The sequence below is a fragment of the Lactuca virosa genome, chromosome 5 (assembly GCF_052849685.1).
Source record: "Lactuca virosa cultivar CGN04683 chromosome 5, Lactuca_virosa_CGN04683_v6, whole genome shotgun sequence".
Lineage (NCBI taxonomy): Eukaryota > Viridiplantae > Streptophyta > Magnoliopsida > Asterales > Asteraceae > Lactuca > Lactuca virosa.
Window position 1 is genome coordinate 79,508,921 of NC_136430.1, and position 12,031 is coordinate 79,520,951.

A 12,031-nucleotide genomic window follows, 5' to 3' on the forward strand; every position below is an offset into this window, starting at 1 on the left:
TTACAATTATAGTAATAAAAGTTAAAATTAAAATAAAAAACATAACAATAAAACAATTTAAATATAAGTAAATTTTTATACCCTTATTGGAGCCGTAAATCCTGAGACGGAGTATTTTAAAGTTTGACGACGCTCAGGAAGTGATAAATATTTATTTATCTTGTTCCATGTATCCTCAAGGTCATCATACGTAAAATCTCATAGATAGCTACCCCAAGCGAAACTAACAAAAAAAAAATTAGTTATAATATAAATTAACATTAATAATATAAAACTTTCAACGTAAACAAAATATACCTGTTCCAGACATCCAAATTCTCAGCAAAAAAAAACCAATCTTGTGGCACCCGATCATTTATTTCTTTTCCCAAAAAACCTTCACACAAAATGTATATCAAACATACTCTAACCGCATCGGCGTCGTCAACTTCTAAGAATGGTTGATTTAAAATAAAACTTTTCAGGTCGCCGATTTTCACCGAACTATTTGTATAGTTCGGAAATAGCCGCTCACGCAATAAACATCTTTTTTTATCAGTTATTTTTTTTTTCTGACACTTTTTTCCCGATGTTTTTTGGATACTCCCCAAAATTGAAGCCGGTTATCAAACAAAACTCTTCCGGCCCATATACCATTTTCGTATCGCCTACTCTAAAATATAACAGTTTTATTCCATCTGGAGATAAAACAGCGTCCGGCCGGATCTGATGAAGAAACATTTTATGGAACAACAATTCGTCCCCTTGTAAACGAGGGACATCCAACAAATAACCAAATACGGTATCTCTAAATATGTCACGCCTGACACCATCTAACACTTCAAATACTTTCCATATATTACACCCCGAGCCTTTTAAGTTTACAATTGCTTTCACATTGAAATAATTAAAATCATGCTGCACAAAACACAAAAACATATTAGAGAACTAAACAAATATTTCGTTTTAAAATATATGATTATTAAGTGCAATAATAACATAAACAATAATAACAATGCAAATACAAATATTTAATAAATAATTTATATATTTACGATAAAAAACAATAACATACACATAGTATAACAATTTTTCAACTTAAACGACAAATATATAAACAATTTTCCAAGTTATACCACAAATATACAAACAATTTTTATCTTTCTAATTATATAAAATAACATTTTCTAACCATATAAACAAACAATTTTTTCAAATAAAACGACAACTAAATTAATAATTTTCCAAGTTATACGACAAATATACAAACAATTTTTAACTTTCATATTATATAAAATAACATTTTCTAAAGATACTATAAAATCTTTTCTACTAATACCACTATTGTACACATATTATAAAATTTTCTAACGATACTATAAAAATTTTTATACGTTAAAAACAAATATATACAAATTTTCAACTTATACGACAAATATATATACAAACGACTATTGTACACATACTGTAATTTAATCATTTTTCAATTCATAAAAACAATTACACGATAAGAATATACAATTTTTCAAGTTATACAACAACTATACAAACGACAAATAACCTATTATAATCATGCTATATCAATTTATCAACTTAAACCACTAACCAAAACATATTGTAAACATTATTCTAACAATTTATTTAACTAATAACTTAAAAAATGAGCATATTCTAACCATTTTACTAAATGTACAACCACCCAATGCACACTCTATGCAGTCTCCACTTGTACATTCATACAACGACTAACAAAATAGCATTTAAACTTCAAGTTTACTAATAACAAATATTAAAACTATCAAATACAATAAAATTACCCTATCACAAACAATATAATTTCATTTTTTTACACTAACTAATACAATAAATAATAAAATAATAAACACATATACTAAATAAATGTTAATTAAAACATTAAAAGAGTTAAAATCTAACCATATTTGCGGGATTGTTGAAATAATCCTCCATTTTCTTCAAAAATTTGTCCAAAGAAATCCCCGAGAGAGAGAGTTTTTCTGTATTGAAGAGTGAAAAATGAAGAAAAAAAAACCTTTTATAGAAATCAGATGGAAAATCGCAGATGGAATAGTGAAAATCGCAGATGGACTTTTCCATCTGCGAATGTACAAGTGCCTAAAGCACAACTGTGCTTTAGGCACTTATACATTCGCAGATGGAAAGCCCAAATCGCAGATGGGGCTATTCCATCTGCGAAATCAGTGGCTAATTTTGCAATTTCGATTTTTTTTGGCTAAATTTGTAAGGTCATTAGTGTATTTGGCTAAATTTGTCATTTTCTCTAAAATTATAAGAAAATATAAAGTTACACTAAAAAATCTATGTGATTGGTGGTCGATGCACATCAAATTTTATAATTGATAGAACGGATACAAGAAAATCATTTTTTGGATATTGGATATTTTTATAATTGTTATAAAGAAAACTTTTAAGTTTACATTTTTGTGGTTTTATTCAAAAATGGTTTTTTTTTCTTATTAGTTGACAAAATTTGCCCAAGACTTTTTATTTTTGTCTTCAAAGCGTTCCAACCCAAGAGATTGTTACCATTAATGACGTGGTGGTGATCCTTGGGAAGCGAATATTCTAAAACACATTCATGTAACTATCTTATATATATTTTTTTGGAACGACAAAATATATTAATAGAACCCGAAACCTAGCAAGAAACTAGGCAAGGGCAAAGCAAGAAAACAAAAGAAATGGTTTTTAAAGTTATTACATATGGGAAAGAGAGGAGGAATTCCAATCTATCCAATCACCAATAATACCATTACCCCTACACTTGAGCCATAAATATGTTAAGGATTTGATGTTATCAATCCCCCTGGAAGTTGTGGTAGCAACTCCACGAAATAATCTATCATTCCTGGTTTTCCAAAGACCCCATATCAATCTGTAGCATATACATAATAGTTTAATACGTTTCTTGGGGCATCGACCTCACGAGGCTGCAAATTGAAGTAGGTCACCAACATTATTGAATTTTGTTTTTTTATTCCACACCATTCGAAAATTTTGTCTTTTATATAACTTGCGTATGGACACTGATGAGAATGTGATCAGCGCATTCATCTCCTCTAATACATGAGCTACAATGTGTTGAATCGATATTCATGCCACGATGTTGTAGTGCTGTAGCAGATGGGATGCGTCCTTGTGCAGCTTTCCAAGCGAAACAAAGTACCTTAATGGGGATAATCTTACACTAACTGATATGCGGGAGAATGATGGATTGATGTGCATTTAGGTCTATTTTCCTCCTGAGAGCTTCCACAGTATATCTTCCATCTGGCGTTAACAAGCACATCCATTTGTCTTGTCCGGGTTGTATTTGACATGAAGCAATCTCCCGATTTAACCTGTTAAGTTCTATGGATAATCATGCGTTTAAAGGGCAAGATTTCCATTCCCAGGAATTCCCAGTATTTAAGATTCGAGAGGCAACAAAACATGTTTTAGACAATTCTAAATCATAAAGTGAAGGATATTTTGATTTTAATTTCTCATTATTCAGCCAGTTGTCTTGCCAGAACATGGTGCTTTCTCCTGATTTGACCTCCAACTTGAATATGTCATTGAGAGTAAGTCTAGCTCCATGAATATCTTTTATAGCCCCGGCAATGTTTTTCCAAACCCCAGTAATAGTTTTCTTTGAAAGATAATCATAAGGCTTGTTAGAAAGAGAATGGATACCTGTTATTACTTGACTCCATAGTGCAGTCGATTCAGTTTGCAAGCGCCACCGCCATTTTACAATAAGACCCACATTTAGTGCACGTATTGAGCCAACACCTAATCCACCACTTTCTTTTGATGCAGTTACTTTATCCCATGATACCCAATGAATCTTGTTTTTCCCCTCCGCTCCACCCCAAAGAAACTTTCGACGAATTTTTTCTACGGTGTCAATCATGGTAGTTGGTGCTTTGAATATGGACAGGTAGTATGTAGGAAGATTGCCAAGAACAGATCTGATTAATGTTAATCTCCCACCAAATGATAATGTTTTTGATTTCCATGAAGAGAGCTTGGAATGAAACTTGTCTATAATTGGTTTCCAATTTTTGACCAAATTCATATTATCCCCGATCGGGACCCCAAGGTAAGTGAATGGTAGAGAAGCAGCTTCACATCCAAGGATATTTGCCCAGTTGGAGGTTTCAGCACTTGTAGCCCCAATACCAAAGAGTTTGGATTTGAAGAAGTTGACTTTGAGCCCTAAGGATGCATGAAAGCATCTTAGAATGCAAGTCAAGTTTTTAAGATTGGATCGAGACCATTCTCCAATAAGACTCGTGTATTACATAGGTTAATTTTAAAAAAAATTAGATATAAAAGTCTAAATATTTGAGAAATTTAAATTTATAAGAAAATAAGAAAGATAATGAATTATTAAAATTGAAATGTTTTTTTATATTTTAAATTTAAAGAAATAATTTAAATAAATAAAAAAAATAAATTAATGAGTTTTAATTTGAGAAATTTGAAATTAGAATGTAAGTTCATTAATGAAATTGATATCCATTTATTACTACATTTATTGTAATTATTACATTAAAATATTATGTAAAATTTAATAAAATAAGAAAACCCATAAAATGACATGTGGAAAAAAATTAATTCAAAATAACTAAAAAAATGACATTTGGCAAATTGAATGAGAATGTGACATATGGAAAAAAAAAGGTTTCATTTATTATAGTAGATTTTGTTAAAGAAAATCATTAAAAAAAAAGCATAGAATGCAAGTTCGTTTGTTCTTTAAAGAATTTTAGTTAAATGCTTTGAAGATTTTAAAAGATTGAACATAATCAACCATCATTGAAGCAATAGAGACGTGGTCTCTAGGGTCTTTTTTTGGGAATAAAAAATTATGGCTTTGACTTTAAGCCTACATGAGCAGTATTTTTGAGTGCTTAAAAGATATATACTAATCCAGGGACCTTCATGGAACTTACAAGGATCACAAACCAAAAAGAGAGCTCATTTTGGCATGTGATAAGTGTAAGGACCTTTTTTGAACATAGTATCAATTACAAGAGACTTAAGGAATGAATCCATAATATGAATGATGAAATAAAATATCACGTAAATGAAGGTAGTTATGTGACATCCTCATTTTTCACGGTCAGAAAAGACCGATTTTGTTTATGTTTTATAAAAATCAGAGTTCTTCTTTTAAAAAAAATGTTGTGGAATTTATTCCCAGTAAAACATGATAAATACGTTATCAAAGCATTTCCGAAGAAACGTATTTTTATCAATTTTAAAACATTTGGGATGTCATCGTCAATACAGAAACATAAGCATAAACAGAACTTACATTGATTTACACTAGTGATCTACATCTCTTTTAAATCCCTCAGTGTAAAGTAGCTTCATATCGACACATGTGATACAAATAAGCTTGAGTGGGTCAGGTTGGGAAACCTGGTGAGTACATATGGTTTTCAACCCACAATAATATAATTATTATGTTAAACATCAAACAATCAACCCAATTACCCATCCCCATTATCTTCTTTACTTTTAAGGATCTACCCTAAGATTCAGCTATTCCTCGTTCATTCATTCCTAAGGATCATCCTAAGGAATCGACACGAAATCCATCGTTACCAGGGTTTACTCAACATGCACTAAGTCGCATAGTTGCCAGGGTTTAGGCACTAAGTCTCATAGTCGCCAGGGTTTATACATCTGGTAGACACGCAGTTCAAAACATATGGTGAACACGTAGTTCAAAACATATGGTGAACACGTAGTTTAAAACGTATGGTGAACACTTAGTTCAAAACATATGGTGAACACTTAGCTCAAAAATACCTAGTGAATACGTAGTTCAAAAACACCTACAAGTTACGAGCCTGCTAGTGTTCCACTGGACTGTCTAGAATAGTCTGTGGTCGTCATCTATACTCCGCTAGATGGCTAGGTCATCTTAAACATTGAGGTCTCTCATCATTTTATCACACATCAACTATTTCATCTACCCATGTTTTATCCAACATTTTCGTATATAAAATACATTTACAGTTTAAATCATTTAAAACATGTATAAATCGTTCATCCCTCATAGATATCAAGAACACAGATAATATGCACACATAACACGTAATGTATATTAAATACTTCATATCTATGTGTAAGATGAAAGTAATTATGCACTCACTTGATAAGGTGGTGACTCGGTACTCGGACATCGCTTTGTTTACTTTAAAATAATTTCCTTCGACGAAACTTACAAGGGAGTTTTAGCTAGGAGTCGGGCTCTGCAGGGGCAGAACTTCGTCGCTGAATCTTTCTAAGAAAGATTCGTGTAGCGCTTCAACGCTCACCTTACTATACTAAAACTACAGAAAGAGAAGTCGAATCACGAGGGACCGAAATGCTCGGGGGATAAGAAGAGAAAGACTCTTGAATCAAGAGAATGGTGCAAGAAATATGAGAGCCCAAGGCTCTTATTTATAGTAATTGAATTTACAAAAACTACCCACCATAATTACTTAATGACCTTATAGTTATATAAACGACTAAACACCCCTTCATAATACTATTTTAAATAGATTTAACGATATGTGTACTAAACTAATATCGAAAGTACTCAACACTGGTCTTATAATGACCGCATCGTTGATACCTTTCTAATGATATATACATGTGTATATATATGTGATGTGTGTTGAATACACTAGTTTTAATCCTACTAACTTAGATACAAAATAAACACACGAAAGACAGTGTACCTATCGATTAGTAATATAGTTCAAGCAAGTATGGTATCGAACACAGGGAGCGGTAAACAATTAAAATAAATGCTAATATTATCTAAATATAACAAGTAATAGAAATGAGATTTTCTCTAGTTTTGCAAGACTAGAAACTTAAGCAATCAAATAACATGCAAACTAAGCAACTAACAGCTAAAGCAAATAAACAATCAACTAAATTCAATAATGGAGAAGACTTCTGTTTAGGTTCGATTCATTTACTTCTATGGTTGATTTTATGGCAAGTGCAATGTATTAATTGTTATTGGTTACCAATTAAAGTGATTAGATTCACATTCGCTATTAGCAATCCTTAGAAAACAAATTAATTTAAGCAGTGATCAAGTGATTAAACTAATGAATTTCCTAGTTAATTATTCGGGTTAAATAAGACTTGTAATTAGCTAATCAAATTACTAATTCAATTAACCTCTTGTTGATGGTTTGTCACACAAGCTCACACATTAATTTACCCACTTTCTAGTTAATCCTAGTTTCACGTTCGTTAATCCTAGGCACATAACAATGTTTTCACATAAATCACATGAGTTAAGGAATTAAGAGATGTTCATGCAGCTTAATTACTTGATAATTAACAGAAAATAGTTATGGTTAATGCATAAGGTTCTTTAACAAGCTTAATAAAACTAAATTCACCAATAAACAATTAATCCAACCACAAATCGATCCATAGTCATAAATTCATCTACCCTAAACAGAAGATATGAGTTTTAACTCATGATTACAGCAGAAAGTAACTCAAAAACGAAATCAATTGATGCAAACATAGTTTAAACAAAAGATTAAGTAAAGAGTAAACCTAAATTGCCTTTGATCTTCTCAAAATTGGAATCTAAGTTGAAATCTCGAAAACCACAGCTTCTAAGAACCCTTCTGCCCTCTAAAAATCGTCCATAGCTTCCCCCATTAGTTAGGGTTCGAATGAGAAGCGTTTCTATATATATATATATATATATATATATATATATATATATATATATATATATATATATATATATATATATATATATATATATATTCTGAAAACAGGGTCTACTCGGCGAGTCCAGTGACCTACTCGACGAGTCCATCACTTAAAATCCCGTGTACAGCAAGGCAAAGTCAAGAATCGCGAAACTTCTGACCAACTCGTCGAGTTGAGGCCCAACTCGTCGAGTCCGTTTGGAATCAGCATTTTCTCAAAACATGAAAGTCGTCCGAAATTGTGTCTAGTTTTCAGAACATTTTGAATCTCGTCAATAGGAGTTACGGTTCATGAGATATGGCCAAAACACTGACGAGGGGTCAAGCTGTCCAGCAACATCCTTCTTTCTTCAAAATCCAAGATCCAAGCTTCCAATCGCATGATGTTTAAGCTAATATAGCACATTTGGTTCATTATTTGAGATAAAATTAACATAAAGTATTAAGATCATGCATGATGTTTATGACTAAATAAGCCCATATCAATATGTATGTATATATGATTTATACTTTATTTTAATACGTAAATATGCTATTATAATTTATAACTCGTTCATACGAACTCCGTTTTTGACGTTCTTTATATCCATGCGTATGCGGGACCGTACCCTACAACTTTCGTTTAGACTCCGTCGGCTAATTTTGACTTTATTTTTAAAGTTATATTTTTAACAGGCCGGGACAAGAAAAGTTCGTTAAAATTCATAACTTCTTCATCCGACGTCGGTTTTCGTCTCTCTTTTTACCGTTGCGCTACTATTAACGAGATCTTCAATTCTCGTTTAGGTTGTGTCAGCCAAAAATCGACCGATCTAAAATTCGAATTTCGGGCTGTGCACTGTTATGCCAAATCTTAGAAGAATCATAACTTCCTTATACGAAGTCAGATTTTTACGTTCTTTTTATGCACACTCTTGGTTTAAAGTATATTACAACTTTCATTTAGATATCTAAGGCTAAAAATTAGTTTATCAAAAATTCACTTTTTACGTTACGCGGTGTCGTGCCGGTTTCGCCGTAAAACTTCGACGGGCCATAACTTCTTCGTTATAACTCGTATTTCAGCGTTCTTTATATGTACGGAAACCTTGTAACATATACTACAAATTGGTTAAGATTAATCCTTCTAAATAGTCTTCCATCAAAAACTCATTTTTGATGCTCATCGTCTCTAAATTGACTAGCCCGGATCTGCGGGCATTACAAGTTATAAGTAATTAAGTACAATGATGATGAAGATGAGAGTGAAGTAGGTGTGAAGTACATGATACATGACCCTAATATGAGATGGAACAAAATGAAGCGCATGTTTGGAGACATTTTTTAGTATTGTACACAACTCATTTTTTCTCACAGACTATGTTATGGCCTATAGTTTTTATTCATACTCTGCAAAGTGTGATAACACTAGAATTGTAGCAAGACATGACAAAAGAAATGGCTCCGAATCATGCCCATTTCAACTGTATGTAGCTTGGATGTACAAGGAAAGGTCATTTCAAATTAAATGTTGGAATGAAGCTCATCAATTTGCAAGAAACATCTTATTTGGTTCTCTTGTTGTACCAACATTCATAGATAAATGTTACATAACAAATCTTATTAGTAGGTTCAAAGTTACCTTAAAGGAAACGATGACTAACATCAAGCATAAGGTCAACTATGAAGTGTCTAGAGGTCAATGCTATATGGCAAGAAAATAGGCAAAATAAATCATAAAAGGTAAATTAAGTGATCATCATGCCAAAGTTTGGAACTATGCCCATTAAATGCATAGACCAAACCATGGTAGTACATGTAAGGTTCAAGTTATTGTCAATCATGATGGCAAAACTAGAAAATACAGCTAATTAGTAGAAAAAGGAAATTATGTGTGAAAGGAGGTGGGAAATTTTTGGCAGTTGGTGCCAATGGATAGACACTGTACATGATGTTCGTGATGGTAAATGACTAAATGTTGATGATGGTGTAAATCGTTATGAAGGTATAAGCATGGATAATGTTCCTGAGGGTGATAACAATGATGAGGAGTGGAGGTTGAGGCATTAGAGGTTGATGAAGATATAAATAAGGGTTTTAACAAAAAAATAAGGATGGTAATGTTGATGAACCAATTCCTCTGCAGAACTACAAAGGCCATTACCTAAGATAACTTTATTACCATTACATGACATTGCCTAAGATAATTTAATTACCACCCCAGATCACTACAATAACTATGAGCAAAACTACAATAAACCTTAATAAAGAAACCAATTTCTTCTTCTTGGGTCAACTTGCTCTTCAATCTACTATTTTTCTTTAAGTACATACGTGATTCAAAAGTTGTCATCTTCAATTTATTTATTTCGAATTGGTGGATCAACCCATATGAAAACACACAATTTCTTGAAGGTTCTTGCAAATACACCAAAATAATTAAACAAGAAGCTTATCTAAATTGGTTAGATTAGATGCTTCACTTGAAGATTAAAGCAACCAGAAAACCTTCATCCTAGGTTTTTTTAGTTATTGAAATCGATGCACAAGCTTCTTGAAAACAGACGTATTTGATAATTTCTCCATTCTATTTCCAACACAAGAACACTGTAACACCCTGATTTTCAGGTATTGGTTTATGTAAGAATTTTCTTGGTTTCAAGGTCTACTCGACGAGTTGGATGCCCCACTCGTCGAGTTGCAGCGGGTTGGTCCGCGTGTTTTAGTGATCTACTCGTCGAGTCCAAGAAGGGACTCGACGAGTAGGAGCTGGCAGATGAAACCCTAAATCCCGGGGTATTGCATCCTATTTAAAGGATCATTGGCCTTCCCCAGCCTCCCATTTACAGCTCCTTGGCACCCTTAAACCCTAATCGTGTGTGTGTGTTTCCTTGGTGTGATAGAGCTTGGAAGAGAGATCTTGGTGAGGAACACTTGGGGGAACAAGTAAAATCGAAGCTAGGAACTCGTGGGAAGCAAAGATATACATCAGTTGACACTCTCTGGAAGGTATTAAGCTGTCTCTTTGGCTCATCTCATTTTTAACCTCTTTTTGGGTGGGTTTTAGGAAAGGCTTTTGTGTTTGAGCCAAGATCTGAAGTTGCAACTTCAGATCTGGACTCCCTTTGGTCTCTAGATCCATAAAGGTAGCAACTTTGGCAAGTATGAGCCTTCCCTCAAGTGATGGACTTCATTTCAATCTTAGTTTTGTCATTTTAGGGCCTTAAAGCTTTGCATGCACGTAAAGTTTGCAACTTTACGTGATAAGCAGGCCTTGGAAGGTTGGATCTGCAATCTGGAGCCTTTGCATGGCTTAAAAAAAGCATCTGTATGGATGAAGGTCTGAAGGGACTCAGCGAGTGGCATGGTCGACTCGGCGGGTCCGATAAAGTTGGTCGTGGGCTCGACGAGTCAGATGAGTAACTCGGCGAGTCCGATGAAGATTGCCCTAGACTCGGTGAGTCAGTGAGTGACCCGGCGAGTTGGTAAAATTAGGCAAGAACTCGGCAAGTGGTTGAGGGTGCTCGACGAGTTGAGATTAACATGGACTGTTGACCTTTCCAGTTGACTTTGACTTTGACCAAGGGTTGACCAGTTGACTTCTGGGGGTATCTCGGGAATTTATGAATTTTGGGATGTGTTGGATATAGGTGGTGGAGTTGGTGGCGGTGATTCCGAGCGTTGAGCTTTCTATTTCCAGTCGGCAGTTGCGAGGTGAGTTATCCTCACTATACTCAAGGGTCTAAGGCACCAAGGCCGGCCCTTTGGATTTTTATCTGGTTATGTTATGCTAGTATGATCTGTTAGATCGGTATCCTAGAGGGTAGGATAATATTATGAGGTATGTGGTATGATCTGTTAGATCGATATCCTGGTAGATAGGATGATATTATGTTCTATGTGGTATGATCCGTTAGATCAATTGTTGTATATAGACTGTTATGTGATTATTTGTTATATGTGCACATGTTTATTTGGAGGTTGAGGCTTATCTGCTTCGTGCGAAAGACAATAGACCTGGGCATTCCAACCTGTTGGTTGTGGGCCGTGAGTATTCCATCTCAAGGATGACTGGACTCATAGTATGTGGGCATTCCAACTTGTTGGTTGTGGGCCTGGTGTATTCCATCCCGAGGATGATTGGACCCATAGTATGTTGACATTCCAACCAGAAGGTTGAGGGCCTGGGGTATTCCAACCCGATGGTTGACTGGACCCATAGTATGTTGTTTATGATTATATGTGTATTGTTGCGGGTATGGGTATTTTGGGGGAAACTCACTAAGCTTTCGGGCTTACAG